The 14856-nt window shown below is 44.5% G+C and overlaps 17 non-coding genes across 17 annotated transcripts; all 17 read left to right on the top strand.

Moving 5' to 3' along the window:
• The first annotated feature begins 731 nt into the window (after positions 1–731).
• TRNAF-GAA (transfer RNA phenylalanine (anticodon GAA)) lies at positions 732–804 on the top strand. The gene has a single exon. It is a non-coding gene; the product is annotated as a tRNA-Phe (tRNA).
• Positions 805–1560: 756 nt separating this feature from the next.
• On the top strand, positions 1561–1633 carry TRNAF-GAA (transfer RNA phenylalanine (anticodon GAA)). The gene has a single exon. It is a non-coding gene; the product is annotated as a tRNA-Phe (tRNA).
• Positions 1634–1987: 354 nt separating this feature from the next.
• On the top strand, positions 1988–2060 carry TRNAF-GAA (transfer RNA phenylalanine (anticodon GAA)). Its single transcript has one exon. It is a non-coding gene; the product is annotated as a tRNA-Phe (tRNA).
• Positions 2061–2816: 756 nt separating this feature from the next.
• On the top strand, positions 2817–2889 carry TRNAF-GAA (transfer RNA phenylalanine (anticodon GAA)). The gene has a single exon. It is a non-coding gene; the product is annotated as a tRNA-Phe (tRNA).
• Positions 2890–3645: 756 nt separating this feature from the next.
• On the top strand, positions 3646–3718 carry TRNAF-GAA (transfer RNA phenylalanine (anticodon GAA)). The gene has a single exon. It is a non-coding gene; the product is annotated as a tRNA-Phe (tRNA).
• Positions 3719–4072: 354 nt separating this feature from the next.
• TRNAF-GAA (transfer RNA phenylalanine (anticodon GAA)) lies at positions 4073–4145 on the top strand. The gene has a single exon. It is a non-coding gene; the product is annotated as a tRNA-Phe (tRNA).
• A 969-nt stretch (positions 4146–5114) lies between these two features.
• Positions 5115–5187, top strand: TRNAF-GAA (transfer RNA phenylalanine (anticodon GAA)). The gene has a single exon. It is a non-coding gene; the product is annotated as a tRNA-Phe (tRNA).
• Positions 5188–5955: 768 nt separating this feature from the next.
• Positions 5956–6028, top strand: TRNAF-GAA (transfer RNA phenylalanine (anticodon GAA)). Its single transcript has one exon. It is a non-coding gene; the product is annotated as a tRNA-Phe (tRNA).
• Positions 6029–6796: 768 nt separating this feature from the next.
• TRNAF-GAA (transfer RNA phenylalanine (anticodon GAA)) lies at positions 6797–6869 on the top strand. Its single transcript has one exon. It is a non-coding gene; the product is annotated as a tRNA-Phe (tRNA).
• Positions 6870–7223: 354 nt separating this feature from the next.
• On the top strand, positions 7224–7296 carry TRNAF-GAA (transfer RNA phenylalanine (anticodon GAA)). Its single transcript has one exon. It is a non-coding gene; the product is annotated as a tRNA-Phe (tRNA).
• Positions 7297–8064: 768 nt separating this feature from the next.
• Positions 8065–8137, top strand: TRNAF-GAA (transfer RNA phenylalanine (anticodon GAA)). Its single transcript has one exon. It is a non-coding gene; the product is annotated as a tRNA-Phe (tRNA).
• Positions 8138–8905: 768 nt separating this feature from the next.
• TRNAF-GAA (transfer RNA phenylalanine (anticodon GAA)) lies at positions 8906–8978 on the top strand. The gene has a single exon. It is a non-coding gene; the product is annotated as a tRNA-Phe (tRNA).
• A 354-nt stretch (positions 8979–9332) lies between these two features.
• Positions 9333–9405, top strand: TRNAF-GAA (transfer RNA phenylalanine (anticodon GAA)). The gene has a single exon. It is a non-coding gene; the product is annotated as a tRNA-Phe (tRNA).
• Positions 9406–10173: 768 nt separating this feature from the next.
• TRNAF-GAA (transfer RNA phenylalanine (anticodon GAA)) lies at positions 10174–10246 on the top strand. The gene has a single exon. It is a non-coding gene; the product is annotated as a tRNA-Phe (tRNA).
• Positions 10247–11441: 1195 nt separating this feature from the next.
• On the top strand, positions 11442–11514 carry TRNAF-GAA (transfer RNA phenylalanine (anticodon GAA)). Its single transcript has one exon. It is a non-coding gene; the product is annotated as a tRNA-Phe (tRNA).
• A 756-nt stretch (positions 11515–12270) lies between these two features.
• Positions 12271–12343, top strand: TRNAF-GAA (transfer RNA phenylalanine (anticodon GAA)). The gene has a single exon. It is a non-coding gene; the product is annotated as a tRNA-Phe (tRNA).
• Positions 12344–13111: 768 nt separating this feature from the next.
• On the top strand, positions 13112–13184 carry TRNAF-GAA (transfer RNA phenylalanine (anticodon GAA)). Its single transcript has one exon. It is a non-coding gene; the product is annotated as a tRNA-Phe (tRNA).
• Positions 13185–14856: the final 1672 nt, after the last annotated feature.

The raw sequence follows: 14856 nt of genomic DNA, 5'->3' as shown, positions 1-14856 counted from the left end.
CTTTGTAAGCCGGATGTTTAAATATTCTCATCGTGCAGCAGATTACTGGCAATTAAACAGGCTTTCCCGTCCCGTGCAGATTTGCTTCAAAAATTTCTTTCATGCCAAAAAAGCTCAGTTGGGACAGCATTAGACTGAAGATCTACAGGTCCCTGGTTTGATCCCGGGTTTCGGCACACATGCTCGCTTATTTTTAAGAAGAATGGGCTGTACTTTGTAAGCCAGCTGTTTAAATATTCTCATGGTGCAGCAGTTTACTGACTATTAAACAGGCTTTCCCATCCCGTGCAGATTTGCTAGCAGCATTTTCTTGCATGCCGAAATAGCTCAGTTGGGAGAGCGTTACACTGAAGCTCTAAAGTTCCCTGGTTCGGTCCCGGGTTTCGACACACATGCTCGCTTATTTTTAAGAAGAATGGGCTGTACTTTGTAAGCCGGATGTTTAAATATTCTCATGGTGCAGCAGTTTACTGACTATTAAACAGGCTTTCCCATCTCGTGCAGATTTGCTAGCAGCGTTTTTTTGCACGCCGAAATAGCTCAGTTGGGAGAGCGTTAGACTGAAGATCAAAAGGTCTCGGGTTTCTGCACACATGCTCTCTTGCTTTTGAAGACGAATGAGCTGTACTTTGTAAGCCAGATGTTTAAATATTCTCATGGTGCAGCAGTTTACTGGCTATTAAACAGGCTTCCCCATCCCATGTACTTTTGCTAGCAGCATTTTCTTGCATGCCGAAATAGCTCAGTTGGGAGAGCGTTAGACTGAAGATCTAAAGGTCCCTGGTTCGATCCCGGGTTTCGGCACACATGCTCGCTTGCTTTTGAAGACGAATGAGCTGTACTTTGTAAGCCGGATGTTTAAATATTCTCATCGTGCAGCAGATTACTGGCAATTAAACAGGCTTTCCCGTCCCGTGCAGATTTGCTTCAAAAATTTCTTTCATGCCAAAATAGCTCAGTTGGGACAGCATTAGACTGAAGATCTACAGGTCCCGGGTTTCAGCACACATGCTCGCTTATTTTTAAGAAGAATGGGCTGTACTTTGTAAGCCAGCTGTTTAAATATTCTCATGGTGCAGCAGTTTACTGGCTATTAAACAGGCTTTCCCATCCCGTGCAGATTTGCTAGCAGCATTTTCTTGCATGCCGAAATAGCTCAGTTGGGAGAGCGTTACACTGAAGCTCTAAAGGTCCCTGATTCGATCCCAGGTTTCGACACACATGCTCGCTTATTTTTAAGAAGAATGGGCTGTACTTTGTAAGCCGGATGTTTAAATATTCTCATGGTGCAGCAGTTTACTGACTATTAAACAGGCTTTCCCATCCCGTGCAGATTTGCTAGCAGCGTTTTTTTGCACGCCGAAATAGCTCAGTTGGGAGAGCGTTAGACTGAAGATCAAAAGGTCTCGGGTTTCTGCACACATGCTCTCTTGCTTTTGAAGACCAATGAGCTGTACTTTGTAAGCCAGATGTTTAAATATTCTCATGGTGCAGCAGTTTACTGGCTATTAAACAGGCTTCCCCATCCCATGTACTTTTGCTAGCAGCATTTTCTTGTATGCCGAAATAGCTCAGTTGGGAGAGCGTTAGACTGAAGATCTAAAGGTCCCTGGTTCGATCCCGGGTTTCGGCACACGTGATCGCTTGCTTTTGAAGACGAATGAGCTGTACTTTGTAAGCCAGATGTTTAAATATTCTCATGGTGCAACAGTTTACTGGCTATTAAACAGGCTTTCCTGTCCCGTGCAGACTTGCTAGCAGCATTTTCTTGCATGCCGAAATAGCTCAGTAGGGAGAGCGTTAGACTGAAGATCTAAAGGTCCCTGGTTCGATCGCGGGTTTCGGCACACATGTTCGCTTATTTTTAAGAAGAATGGGCTGTACTTTGTAAGCCAGATGTTTAAATATTCTCATGGTGCAGCAGTTTACTGGCTATTAAACAGTCTTCCCCATCCCATGTACTTTTGCTACCAGCATTTTCTTGCATGCCGAAATAGCTCAGTTGGGAGAGCGTTAGACTGAAGATCTAAAGGTCCCTGGTTCGATCCCGGGTTTCGGCACACATGCTCGCTTGCTTTTGAAGACGAATGAGCTGTACTTTGTAAGCCGGATGTTTAAATATTCTCATCGTGCAGCAGATTACTGGCAATTAAACAGGCTTTCCCGTCCCGTGCAGATTTGCTTCAAAAATTTCTTTCATGCCAAAATAGCTCAGTTGGGACAGCATTAGACTGAAGATCTACAGGTCCCGGGTTTCGGCACACATGCTCGCTTATTTTTAAGAAGAATGGGCTGTACTTTGTAAGCCAGCTGTTTAAATATTCTCATGGTGCAGCAGTTTACTGACTATTAAACAGGCTTTCCCATCCCGTGCAGATTTGCTAGCAGCATTTTCTTGCATGCCGAAATAGCTCAGTTGGGAGAGCGTTACACTGAAGCTCTAAAGTTCCCTGGTTCGGTCCCGGGTTTCGACACACATGCTCGCTTATTTTTAAGAAGAATGGGCTGTACTTTGTAAGCCGGATGTTTAAATATTCTCATGGTGCAGCAGTTTACTGACTATTAAACAGGCTTTCCCATCTCGTGCAGATTTGCTAGCAGCGTTTTTTTGCACGCCGAAATAGCTCAGTTGGGAGAGCGTTAGACTGAAGATCAAAAGGTCTCGGGTTTCTGCACACATGCTCTCTTGCTTTTGAAGACGAATGAGCTGTACTTTGTAAGCCAGATGTTTAAATATTCTCATGGTGCAGCAGTTTACTGGCTATTAAACAGGCTTCCCCATCCCATGTACTTTTGCTAGCAGCATTTTCTTGCATGCCGAAATAGCTCAGTTGGGAGAGCGTTAGACTGAAGATCTAAAGGTCCCTGGTTCGATCCCGGGTTTCGGCACACATGCTCGCTTGCTTTTGAAGACGAATGAGCTGTACTTTGTAAGCCGGATGTTTAAATATTCTCATCGTGCAGCAGATTACTGGCAATTAAACAGGCTTTCCCGTCCCGTGCAGATTTGCTTCAAAAATTTCTTTCATGCCAAAATAGCTCAGTTGGGACAGCATTAGACTGAAGATCTACAGGTCCCGGGTTTCAGCACACATGCTCGCTTATTTTTAAGAAGAATGGGCTGTACTTTGTAAGCCAGCTGTTTAAATATTCTCATGGTGCAGCAGTTTACTGGCTATTAAACAGGCTTTCCCATCCCGTGCAGATTTGCTAGCAGCATTTTCTTGCATGCCGAAATAGCTCAGTTGGGAGAGCGTTACACTGAAGCTCTAAAGGTCCCTGATTCGATCCCAGGTTTCGACACACATGCTCGCTTATTTTTAAGAAGAATGGGCTGTACTTTGTAAGCCGGATGTTTAAATATTCTCATGGTGCAGCAGTTTACTGACTATTAAACAGGCTTTCCCATCCCGTGCAGATTTGCTAGCAGCGTTTTTTTGCACGCCGAAATAGCTCAGTTGGGAGAGCGTTAGACTGAAGATCAAAAGGTCTCGGGTTTCTGCACACATGCTCTCTTGCTTTTGAAGACCAATGAGCTGTACTTTGTAAGCCAGATGTTTAAATATTCTCATGGTGCAGCAGTTTACTGGCTATTAAACAGGCTTCCCCATCCCATGTACTTTTGCTAGCAGCATTTTCTTGTATGCCGAAATAGCTCAGTTGGGAGAGCGTTAGACTGAAGATCTAAAGGTCCCTGGTTCGATCCCGGGTTTCGGCACACGTGATCGCTTGCTTTTGAAGACGAATGAGCTGTACTTTGTAAGCCAGATGTTTAAATATTCTCATGGTGCAACAGTTTACTGGCTATTAAACAGGCTTTCCTGTCCCGTGCAGACTTGCTAGCAGCATTTTCTTGCATGCCGAAATAGCTCAGTAGGGAGAGCGTTAGACTGAAGATCTAAAGGTCCCTGGTTCGATCGCGGGTTTCGGCACACATGTTCGCTTATTTTTAAGAAGAATGGGCTGTACTTTGTAAGCCAGATGTTTAAATATTCTCATGGTGCAGCAGTTTACTGGCTATTAAACAGTCTTCCCCATCCCATGTACTTTTGCTACCAGCATTTTCTTGCATGCCGAAATAGCTCAGTTGGGAGAGCGTTAGACTGAAGATCTAAAGGTCCCTGGTTCGATCCCGGGTTTCGGCACACATGCTCGCTTGCTTTTGAAGACGAATGAGCTGTACTTTGTAAGCCGGATGTTTAAATATTCTCATCGTGCAGCAGATTACTGGCAATTAAACAGGCTTTCCCGTCCCGTGCAGATTTGCTTCAAAAATTTCTTTCATGCCAAAATAGCTCAGTTGGGACAGCATTAGACTGAAGATCTACAGGTCCCGGGTTTCGGCACACATGCTCGCTTATTTTTAAGAAGAATGGGCTGTACTTTGTAAGCCAGCTGTTTAAATATTCTCATGGTGCAGCAGTTTACTGGCTATTAAACAGGCTTTCCCATCCCGTGCAGATTTGCTAGCAGCATTTTCTTGCATGCCGAAATAGCTCAGTTGGGAGAGCGTTACACTGAAGCTCTAAAGTTCCCTGGTTCGGTCCCGGGTTTCGACACACATGCTCGCTTATTTTTAAGAAGAATGGGCTGTACTTTGTAAGCCGGATGTTTAAATATTCTCATGGTGCAGCAGTTTACTGACTATTAAACAGGCTTTCCCATCTCGTGCAGATTTGCTAGCAGCGTTTTTTTGCACGCCGAAATAGCTCAGTTGGGAGAGCGTTAGACTGAAGATCAAAAGGTCTCGGGTTTCTGCACACATGCTCTCTTGCTTTTGAAGACGAATGAGCTGTACTTTGTAAGCCAGATGTTTAAATATTCTCATGGTGCAGCAGTTTACTGGCTATTAAACAGGCTTTCCTGTGCCGTGCAGACTTGCTAGCAGCATTTTCTTGCATGCCGAAATAGCTCAGTAGGGAGAGCGTTAGACTGAAGATCTAAAGGTCCCTGGTTCGATCGCGGGTTTCGGCACACATGTTCGCTTATTTTTAAGAAGAATGGGCTGTACTTTGTAAGCCAGATGTTTAAATATTCTCATGGTGCAGCAGTTTACTGGCTATTAACCAGTCTTCCCCATCCCATGTACTTTTGCTACCAGCATTTTCTTGCATGCCGAAATAGCTCAGTTGGGAGAGCGTTAGACTGAAGATCTAAAGGTCCCTGGTTCGATCCCGGGTTTCGGCACACATGCTCGCTTGCTTTTGAAGACGAATGAGCTGTACTTTGTAAGCCGGATGTTTAAATATTCTCATCGTGCAGCAGATTACTGGCAATTAAACAGGCTTTCCCGTCCCGTGCAGATTTGCTTCAAAAATTTCTTTCATGCCAAAATAGCTCAGTTGGGACAGCATTAGACTGAAGATCTACAGGTCCCTGGTTTGATCCCGGGTTTCGGCACACATGCTCGCTTATTTTTAAGAAGAATGGGCTGTACTTTGTAAGCCAGCTGTTTAAATATTCTCATGGTGCAGCAGTTTACTGGCTATTAAACAGGCTTTCCCATCCCGTGCAGATTTGCTAGCAGCATTTTCTTGCATGCCGAAATAGCTCAGTTGGGAGAGCGTTACACTGAAGCTCTAAAGTTCCCTGGTTCGGTCCCGGGTTTCGACACACATGCTCGCTTATTTTTAAGAAGAATGGGCTGTACTTTGTAAGCCAGATGTTTAAATATTCTCATGGTGCAGCAGTTTACTGACTATTAAACAGGCTTTCCCATCTCGTGCAGATTTGCTAGCAGCGTTTTTTTGCACGCCGAAATAGCTCAGTTGGGAGAGCGTTAGACTGAAGATCAAAAGGTCTCGGGTTTCTGCACACATGCTCTCTTGCTTTTGAAGACGAATGAGCTGTACTTTGTAAGCCAGATGTTTAAATATTCTCATGGTGCAGCAGTTTACTGGCTATTAAACAGGCTTCCCCATCCCATGTACTTTTGCTAGCAGCATTTTCTTGCATGCCGAAATAGCTCAGTTGGGAGAGCGTTAGACTGAAGATCTAAAGGTCCCTGGTTCGATCCCGGGTTTCGGCACACATGCTCGCTTGCTTTTGAAGACGAATGAGCTGTACTTTGTAAGCCGGATGTTTAAATATTCTCATCGTGCAGCAGATTACTGGCAATTAAACAGGCTTTCCCGTCCCGTGCAGATTTGCTTCAAAAATTTCTTTCATGCCAAAATAGCTCAGTTGGGACAGCATTAGACTGAAGATCTACAGGTCCCTGGTTTGATCCCGGGTTTCAGCACACATGCTCGCTTATTTTTAAGAAGAATGGGCTGTACTTTGTAAGCCAGCTGTTTAAATATTCTCATGGTGCAGCAGTTTACTGGCTATTAAACAGGCTTTCCCATCCCGTGCAGATTTGCTAGCAGCATTTTCTTGCATGCCGAAATAGCTCAGTTGGGAGAGCGTTACACTGAAGCTCTAAAGTTCCCTGGTTCGGTCCCGTGTTTTGACACACATGCTCGCTTATTTTTAAGAAGAATGGGCTGTACTTTGTAAGCCGGATGTTTAAATATTCTCATGGTGCAGCAGTTTACTGACTATTAAACAGGCTTTCCCATCTCGTGCAGATTTGCTAGCAGCGTTTTTTTGCACGCCGAAATAGCTCAGTTGGGAGAGCGTTAGACTGAAGATCAAAAGGTCTCGGGTTTCTGCACACATGCTCTCTTGCTTTTGAAGACGAATGAGCTGTACTTTGTAAGCCAGATGTTTAAATATTCTCATGGTGCAGCAGTTTACTGGCTATTAAACAGGCTTCCCCATCCCATGTACTTTTGCTAGCAGCATTTTCTTGCATGCCGAAATAGCTCAGTTGGGAGAGCGTTAGACTGAAGATCTAAAGGTCCCTGGTTCGATCCCGGGTTTCGGCACACGTGATCGCTTGCTTTTGAAGACGAATGAGCTGTACTTTGTAAGCCAGATGTTTAAATATTCTCATGGTGCAACAGTTTACTGGCTATTAAACAGGCTTTCCTGTGCCGTGCAGACTTGCTAGCAGCATTTTCTTGCATGCCGAAATAGCTCAGTAGGGAGAGCGTTAGACTGAAGATCTAAAGGTCCCTGGTTCGATCGCGGGTTTCGGCACACATGTTCGCTTATTTTTAAGAAGAATGGGCTGTACTTTGTAAGCCAGATGTTTAAATATTCTCATGGTGCAGCAGTTTACTGGCTATTAAACAGTCTTCCCCATCCCATGTACTTTTGCTACCAGCATTTTCTTGCATGCCGAAATAGCTCAGTTGGGAGAGCGTTAGACTGAAGATCTAAAGGTCCCTGGTTCGATCCCGGGTTTCGGCACACATGCTCGCTTGCTTTTGAAGACGAATGAGCTGTACTTTGTAAGCCGGATGTTTAAATATTCTCATCGTGCAGCAGATTACTGGCAATTAAACAGGCTTTCCCGTCCCGTGCAGATTTGCTTCAAAAATTTCTTTCATGCCAAAATAGCTCAGTTGGGACAGCATTAGACTGAAGATCTACAGGTCCCTGGTTTGATCCCGGGTTTCGGCACACATGCTCGCTTATTTTTAAGAAGAATGGGCTGTACTTTGTAAGCCAGCTGTTTAAATATTCTCATGGTGCAGCAGTTTACTGGCTATTAAACAGGCTTTCCCATCCCGTGCAGATTTGCTAGCAGCATTTTCTTGCATGCTGAAATAGCTCAGTTGGGAGAGCGTTACACTGAAGCTCTAAAGTTCCCTGGTTCGGTCCCGGGTTTCGACACACATGCTCGCTTATTTTTAAGAAGAATGGGCTGTACTTTGTAAGCCGGATGTTTAAATATTCTCATGGTGCAGCAGTTTACTGACTATTAAACAGGCTTTCCCATCTCGTGCAGATTTGCTAGCAGCGTTTTTTTGCACGCCGAAATAGCTCAGTTGGGAGAGCGTTAGACTGAAGATCAAAAGGTCTCGGGTTTCTGCACACATGCTCTCTTGCTTTTGAAGACGAATGAACTGTACTTTGTAAGCCAGATGTTTAAATATTCTCATGGTGCAGCAGTTTACTGGCTATTAAACAGGCTTCCCCATCCCATGTACTTTTGCTAGCAGCATTTTCTTGCATGCCGAAATAGCTCAGTTGGGAGAGCGTTAGACTGAAGATCTAAAGGTCCCTGGTTCGATCCCGGGTTTCGGCACACATGCTCGCTTGCTTTTGAAGACGAATGAGCTGTACTTTGTAAGCCGGATGTTTAAATATTCTCATCGTGCAGCAGATTACTGGCAATTAAACAGGCTTTCCCGTCCCGTGCAGATTTGCTTCAAAAATTTCTTTCATGCCAAAATAGCTCAGTTGGGACAGCATTAGACTGAAGATCTACAGGTCCCTGGTTTGATCCCGGGTTTCAGCACACATGCTCGCTTATTTTTAAGAAGAATGGGCTGTACTTTGTAAGCCAGCTGTTTAAATATTCTCATGGTGCAGCAGTTTACTGGCTATTAAACAGGCTTTCCCATCCCGTGCAGATTTGCTAGCAGCATTTTCTTGCATGCCGAAATAGCTCAGTTGGGAGAGCGTTACACTGAAGCTCTAAAGGTCCCTGATTCGATCCCGGGTTTCGACACACATGCTCGCTTATTTTTAAGAAGAATGGGCTGTACTTTGTAAGCCGGATGTTTAAATATTCTCATGGTGCAGCAGTTTACTGACTATTAAACAGGCTTTCCCATCCCGTGCAGATTTGCTAGCAGCGTTTTTTTGCACGCCGAAATAGCTCAGTTGGGAGAGCGTTAGACTGAAGATCAAAAGGTCTCGGGTTTCTGCACACATGCTCTCTTGCTTTTGAAGACGAATGAGCTGTACTTTGTAAGCCAGATGTTTAAATATTCTCATGGTGCAGCAGTTTACTGGCTATTAAACAGGCTTCCCCATCCCATGTACTTTTGCTAGCAGCATTTTCTTGTATGCCGAAATAGCTCAGTTGGGAGAGCGTTAGACTGAAGATCTAAAGGTCCCTGGTTCGATCCCGGGTTTCGGCACACGTGATCGCTTGCTTTTGAAGACGAATGAGCTGTACTTTGTAAGCCAGATGTTTAAATATTCTCATGGTGCAACAGTTTACTGGCTATTAAACAGGCTTTCCTGTCCCGTGCAGACTTGCTAGCAGCATTTTCTTGCATGCCGAAATAGCTCAGTAGGGAGAGCGTTAGACTGAAGATCTAAAGGTCCCTGGTTCGATCGTGGGTTTCGGCACACATGTTCGCTTATTTTTAAGAAGAATGGGCTGTACTTTGTAAGCCAGATGTTTAAATATTCTCATGGTGCAGCAGTTTACTGGCTATTAAACAGTCTTCCCCATCCCATGTACTTTTGCTACCAGCATTTTCTTGCATGCCGAAATAGCTCAGTTGGGAGAGCGTTAGACTGAAGATCTAAAGGTCCCTGGTTCGATCCCGGGTTTCGGCACACATGCTCGCTTGCTTTTGAAGACGAATGAGCTGTACTTTGTAAGCCGGATGTTTAAATATTCTCATCGTGCAGCAGATTACTGGCAATTAAACAGGCTTTCCCGTCCCGTGCAGATTTGCTTCAAAAATTTCTTTCATGCCAAAATAGCTCAGTTGGGACAGCATTAGACTGAAGATCTACAGGTCCCTGGTTTGATCCCGGGTTTCGGCACACATGCTCGCTTATTTTTAAGAAGAATGGGCTGTACTTTGTAAGCCAGCTGTTTAAATATTCTCATGGTGCAGCAGTTTACTGACTATTAAACAGGCTTTCCCATCCCGTGCAGATTTGCTAGCAGCATTTTCTTGCATGCCGAAATAGCTCAGTTGGGAGAGCGTTACACTGAAGCTCTAAAGTTCCCTGGTTCGGTCCCGGGTTTCGACACACATGCTCGCTTAATTTTAAGAAGAATGGGCTGTACTTTGTAAGCCGGATGTTTAAATATTCTCATGGTGCAGCAGTTTACTGACTATTAAACAGGCTTTCCCATCTCGTGCAGATTTGCTAGCAGCGTTTTTTTGCACGCCGAAATAGCTCAGTTGGGAGAGCGTTAGACTGAAGATCAAAAGGTCTCGGGTTTCTGCACACATGCTCTCTTGCTTTTGAAGACGAATGAGCTGTACTTTGTAAGCCAGATGTTTAAATATTCTCATGGTGCAGCAGTTTACTGGCTATTAAACAGGCTTCCCCATCCCATGTACTTTTGCTAGCAGCATTTTCTTGCATGCCGAAATAGCTCAGTTGGGAGAGCGTTAGACTGAAGATCTAAAGGTCCCTGGTTCGATCCCGGGTTTCGGCACACATGCTCGCTTGCTTTTGAAGACGAATGAGCTGTACTTTGTAAGCCGGATGTTTAAATATTCTCATCGTGCAGCAGATTACTGGCAATTAAACAGGCTTTCCCGTCCCGTGCAGATTTGCTTTAAAAATTTCTTTCATGCCAAAATAGCTCAGTTGGGACAGCATTAGACTGAAGATCTACAGGTCCCTGGTTTGATCCCGGGTTTCAGCACACATGCTCGCTTATTTTTAAGAAGAATGGGCTGTACTTTGTAAGCCAGCTGTTTAAATATTCTCATGGTGCAGCAGTTTACTGGCTATTAAACAGGCTTTCCCATCCCGTGCAGATTTGCTAGCAGCATTTTCTTGCATGCCGAAATAGCTCAGTTGGGAGAGCGTTACACTGAAGCTCTAAAGGTCCCTGATTCGATCCCGGGTTTCGACACACATGCTCGCTTATTTTTAAGAAGAATGGGCTGTACTTTGTAAGCCGGATGTTTAAATATTCTCATGGTGCAGCAGTTTACTGACTATTAAACAGGCTTTCCCATCCCGTGCAGATTTGCTAGCAGCGTTTTTTTGCACGCCGAAATAGCTCAGTTGGGAGAGCGTTAGACTGAAGATCAAAAGGTCTCGGGTTTCTGCACACATGCTCTCTTGCTTTTGAAGACGAATGAGCTGTACTTTGTAAGCCAGATGTTTAAATATTCTCATGGTGCAGCAGTTTACTGGCTATTAAACAGGCTTCCCCATCCCATGTACTTTTGCTAGCAGCATTTTCTTGTATGCCAAAATAGCTCAGTTGGGAGAGCGTTAGACTGAAGATCTAAAGGTCCCTGGATCGATCCCGGGTTTCGGCACACGTGATCGCTTGCTTTTGAAGACGAATGAGCTGTACTTTGTAAGCCAGATGTTTAAATATTCTCATGGTGCAACAGTTTACTGGCTATTAAACAGGCTTTCCTGTGCCGTGCAGACTTGCTAGCAGCATTTTCTTGCATGCCGAAATAGCTCAGTAGGGAGAGCGTTAGACTGAAGATCTAAAGGTCCCTGGTTCGATCGCGGGTTTCGGCACACATGTTCGCTTATTTTTAAGAAGAATGGGCTGTACTTTGTAAGCCAGATGTTTAAATATTCTCATGGTGCAGCAGTTTACTGGCTATTAAACAGTCTTCCCCATCCCATGTACTTTTGCTACCAGCATTTCCTTGCATGCCAAAATAGCTCAGTTGGGAGAGCGTTAGACTGAAGATCTAAAGGTCCCTGGTTCGATCCCGGGTTTCGGCACACATGCTCGCTTGCTTTTGAAGACGAATGAGCTGTACTTTGTAAGCCGGATGTTTAAATATTCTCATCGTGCAGCAGATTACTGGCAATTAAACAGGCTTTCCCGTCCCGTGCAGATTTGCTTCAAAAATTTCTTTCATGCCAAAATAGCTCAGTTGGGACAGCATTAGACTGAAGATCTACAGGTCCCGGGTTTCGGCACACATGCTCGCTTATTTTTAAGAAGAATGGGCTGTACTTTGTAAGCCAGCTGTTTAAATATTCTCATGGTGCAGCAGTTTACTGGCTATTAAACAGGCTTTCCCATCCCGTGCAGATTTGCTAGCAGCATTTTCTTGCATGCCGAAATAGCTCAGTTGGGAGAGCGTTACACTGAAGCTCTAAAGTTCCCTGGTTCGGTCCCGGGTTTCGACACACATGCTCGCTTATTTTTAAGAAGAATGGGCTGTACTTTGTAAGCCGGATGTTTAAATATTCTCATGGTGCAGCAGTTTACTGACTATTAAACAGGCTTTCCCATCTCGTACAGATTTGCTAGCAGCGTTTTTTTGCACGCCGAAATAGCTCAGTTGGGAGAGCGTTAGACTGAAGATGAAAAGGTCTCGGGTTTCTGCACACATGCTCTCTTGCTTTTGAAGACGAATGAGCTGTACTTTGTAAGCCAGATGTTTAAATATTCTCATGGTGCAGCAGTTTACTGGCTATTAAACAGGCTTCCCCATCCCATGTACTTTTGCTAGCAGCATTTTCTTGCATGCCGAAATAGCTCAGTTGGGAGAGCGTTAGACTGAAGATCTAAAGGTCCCTGGTTCGATCCCGGGTTTCGGCACACATGCTCGCTTGCTTTTAAAGACGAATGAGCTGTACTTTGTAAGCCGGATGTTTAAATATTCTCATCGTGCAGCAGATTACTGGCAATTAAACAGGCTTTCCCGTCCCGTGCAGATTTGCTTCAAAAATTTCTTTCATGCCAAAATAGCTCAGTTGGGACAGCATTAGACTGAAGATCTACAGGTCCCTGGTTTGATCCCGGGTTTCAGCACACATGCTCGCTTATTTTTAAGAAGAATGGGCTGTACTTTGTAAGCCAGCTGTTTAAATATTCTCATGGTGCAGCAGTTTACTGGCTATTAAACAGGCTTTCCCATCCCGTGCAGATTTGCTAGCAGCATTTTCTTGCATGCCGAAATAGCTCAGTTGGGAGAGCGTTACACTGAAGCTCTAAAGGTCCCTGATTCTATCCCGGGTTTCGACACACATGCTCGCTTATTTTTAAGAAGAATGGGCTGTACTTTGTAAGCCGGATGTTTAAATATTCTCATGGTGCAGCAGTTTACTGACTATTAAACAGGCTTTCCCATCCCGTGCAGATTTGCTAGCAGCGTTTTTTTGCACGCCGAAATAGCTCAGTTGGGAGAGCGTTAGACTGAAGATCAAAAGGTCTCGGGTTTCTGCACACATGCTCTCTTGCTTTTGAAGACGAATGAGCTGTACTTTGTAAGCCAGATGTTTAAATATTCTCATGGTGCAGCAGTTTACTGGCTATTAAACAGGCTTCCCCATCCCATGTACTTTTGCTAGCAGCATTTTCTTGTATGCCGAAATAGCTCAGTTGGGAGAGCGTTAGACTGAAGATCTAAAGGTCCCTGGTTCGATCCCGGGTTTCGGCACACGTGATCGCTTGCTTTTGAAGACGAATGAGCTGTACTTTGTAAGCCAGATGTTTAAATATTCTCATGGTGCAACAGTTTACTGGCTATTAAACAGGCTTTCCTGTCCCGTGCAGACTTGCTAGCAGCATTTTCTTGCATGCCGAAATAGCTCAGTAGGGAGAGCGTTAGACTGAAGATCTAAAGGTCCCTGGTTCGATCGCGGGTTTCGGCACACATGTTCGCTTATTTTTAAGAAGAATGGGCTGTACTTTGTAAGCCAGATGTTTAAATATTCTCATGGTGCAGCAGTTTACTGGCTATTAAACAGGCTTCCCCATCCCATGTACTTTTGCTAGCAGAATTTTCTTGCATGCCGAAATAGCTCAGTTGGGAGAGCGTTAGACTGAAGATCTAAAGGTCCCTGGTTCGATCCTGGGTTTCGGCACACATGCTCGCTTGCTTTTGAAGACGAATGAGCTGTACTTTGTAAGCCGGATGTTTAAATATTCTCATCGTGCAGCAGATTACTGGCAATTAAACAGGCTTTCCCGTCCCGTGCAGATTTGCTTCAAAAATTTCTTTCATGCCAAAATAGCTCAGTTGGGACAGCATTAGACTGAAGATCTACAGGTCCCTGGTTTGATCCCGGGTTTCAGCACACATGCTCGCTTATTTTTAAGAAGAATGGGCTGTACTTTGTAAGCCAGCTGTTTAAATATTCTCATGGTGCAGCAGTTTACTGGCTATTAAACAGGCTTTCCCATCCCGTGCAGATTTGCTAGCAGCATTTTCTTGCATGCCGAAATAGCTCAGTTGGGAGAGCGTTACACTGAAGCTCTAAAGTTCCCTGGTTCGGTCCCGGGTTTCGACACACATGCTCGCTTGTTTTTAAGAAGAATGGGCTGTACTTTGTAAGCCGGATGTTTAAATATTCTCATGGTGCAGCAGTTTACTGACTATTAAACAGGCTTTCCCATCTCGTGCAGATTTGCTAGCAGCGTTTTTTTGCACGCCGAAATAGCTCAGTTGGGAGAGCGTTAGACTGAAGATCAAAAGGTCTCGGGTTTCTGCACACATGCTCTCTTGCTTTTGAAGACGAATGAGCTGTACTTTGTAAGCCAGATGTTTAAATATTCTCATGGTGCAGCAGTTTACTGGCTATTAAACAGGCTTCCCCATCCCATGTACTTTTGCTAGCAGCATTTTCTTGCATGCCGAAATAGCTCAGTTGGGAGAGCGTTAGACTGAAGATCTAAAGGTTCCTGGTTTGATCCCGGGTTTCGGCACACATGCTCGCTTGCTTTTGAAGACGAATGAGCTGTACTTTGTAAGCCGGATGTTTAAATATTCTCATCGTGCAGCAGATTACTGGCAATTAAACAGGCTTTCCCGTCCCGTGCAGATTTGCTTCAAAAATTTCTTTCATGCCAAAATAGCTCAGTTGGGACAGCATTAGACTGAAGATCTACAGGTCCCGGGTTTCAGCACACATGCTCGCTTATTTTTAAGAAGAATGGGCTGTACTTTGTAAGCCAGCTGTTTAAATATTCTCATGGTGCAGCAGTTTACTGGCTATTAAACAGGCTTTCCCATCCCGTGCAGATTTGCTAGCAGCATTTTCTTGCATGCCGAAATAGCTCAGTTGGGAGAGCGTTACACTGAAGCTCTAAAGGTCCCTGATTCGATCCCG

Source organism: Spea bombifrons, chromosome 3, assembly GCF_027358695.1.
Source record: "Spea bombifrons isolate aSpeBom1 chromosome 3, aSpeBom1.2.pri, whole genome shotgun sequence".
Classification (NCBI taxonomy): Eukaryota; Metazoa; Chordata; class Amphibia; order Anura; family Pelobatidae; genus Spea; species Spea bombifrons.
Note: the sequence above shows the minus strand (reverse complement) of the source record. Positions and strands in the feature narration are given on the sequence as shown.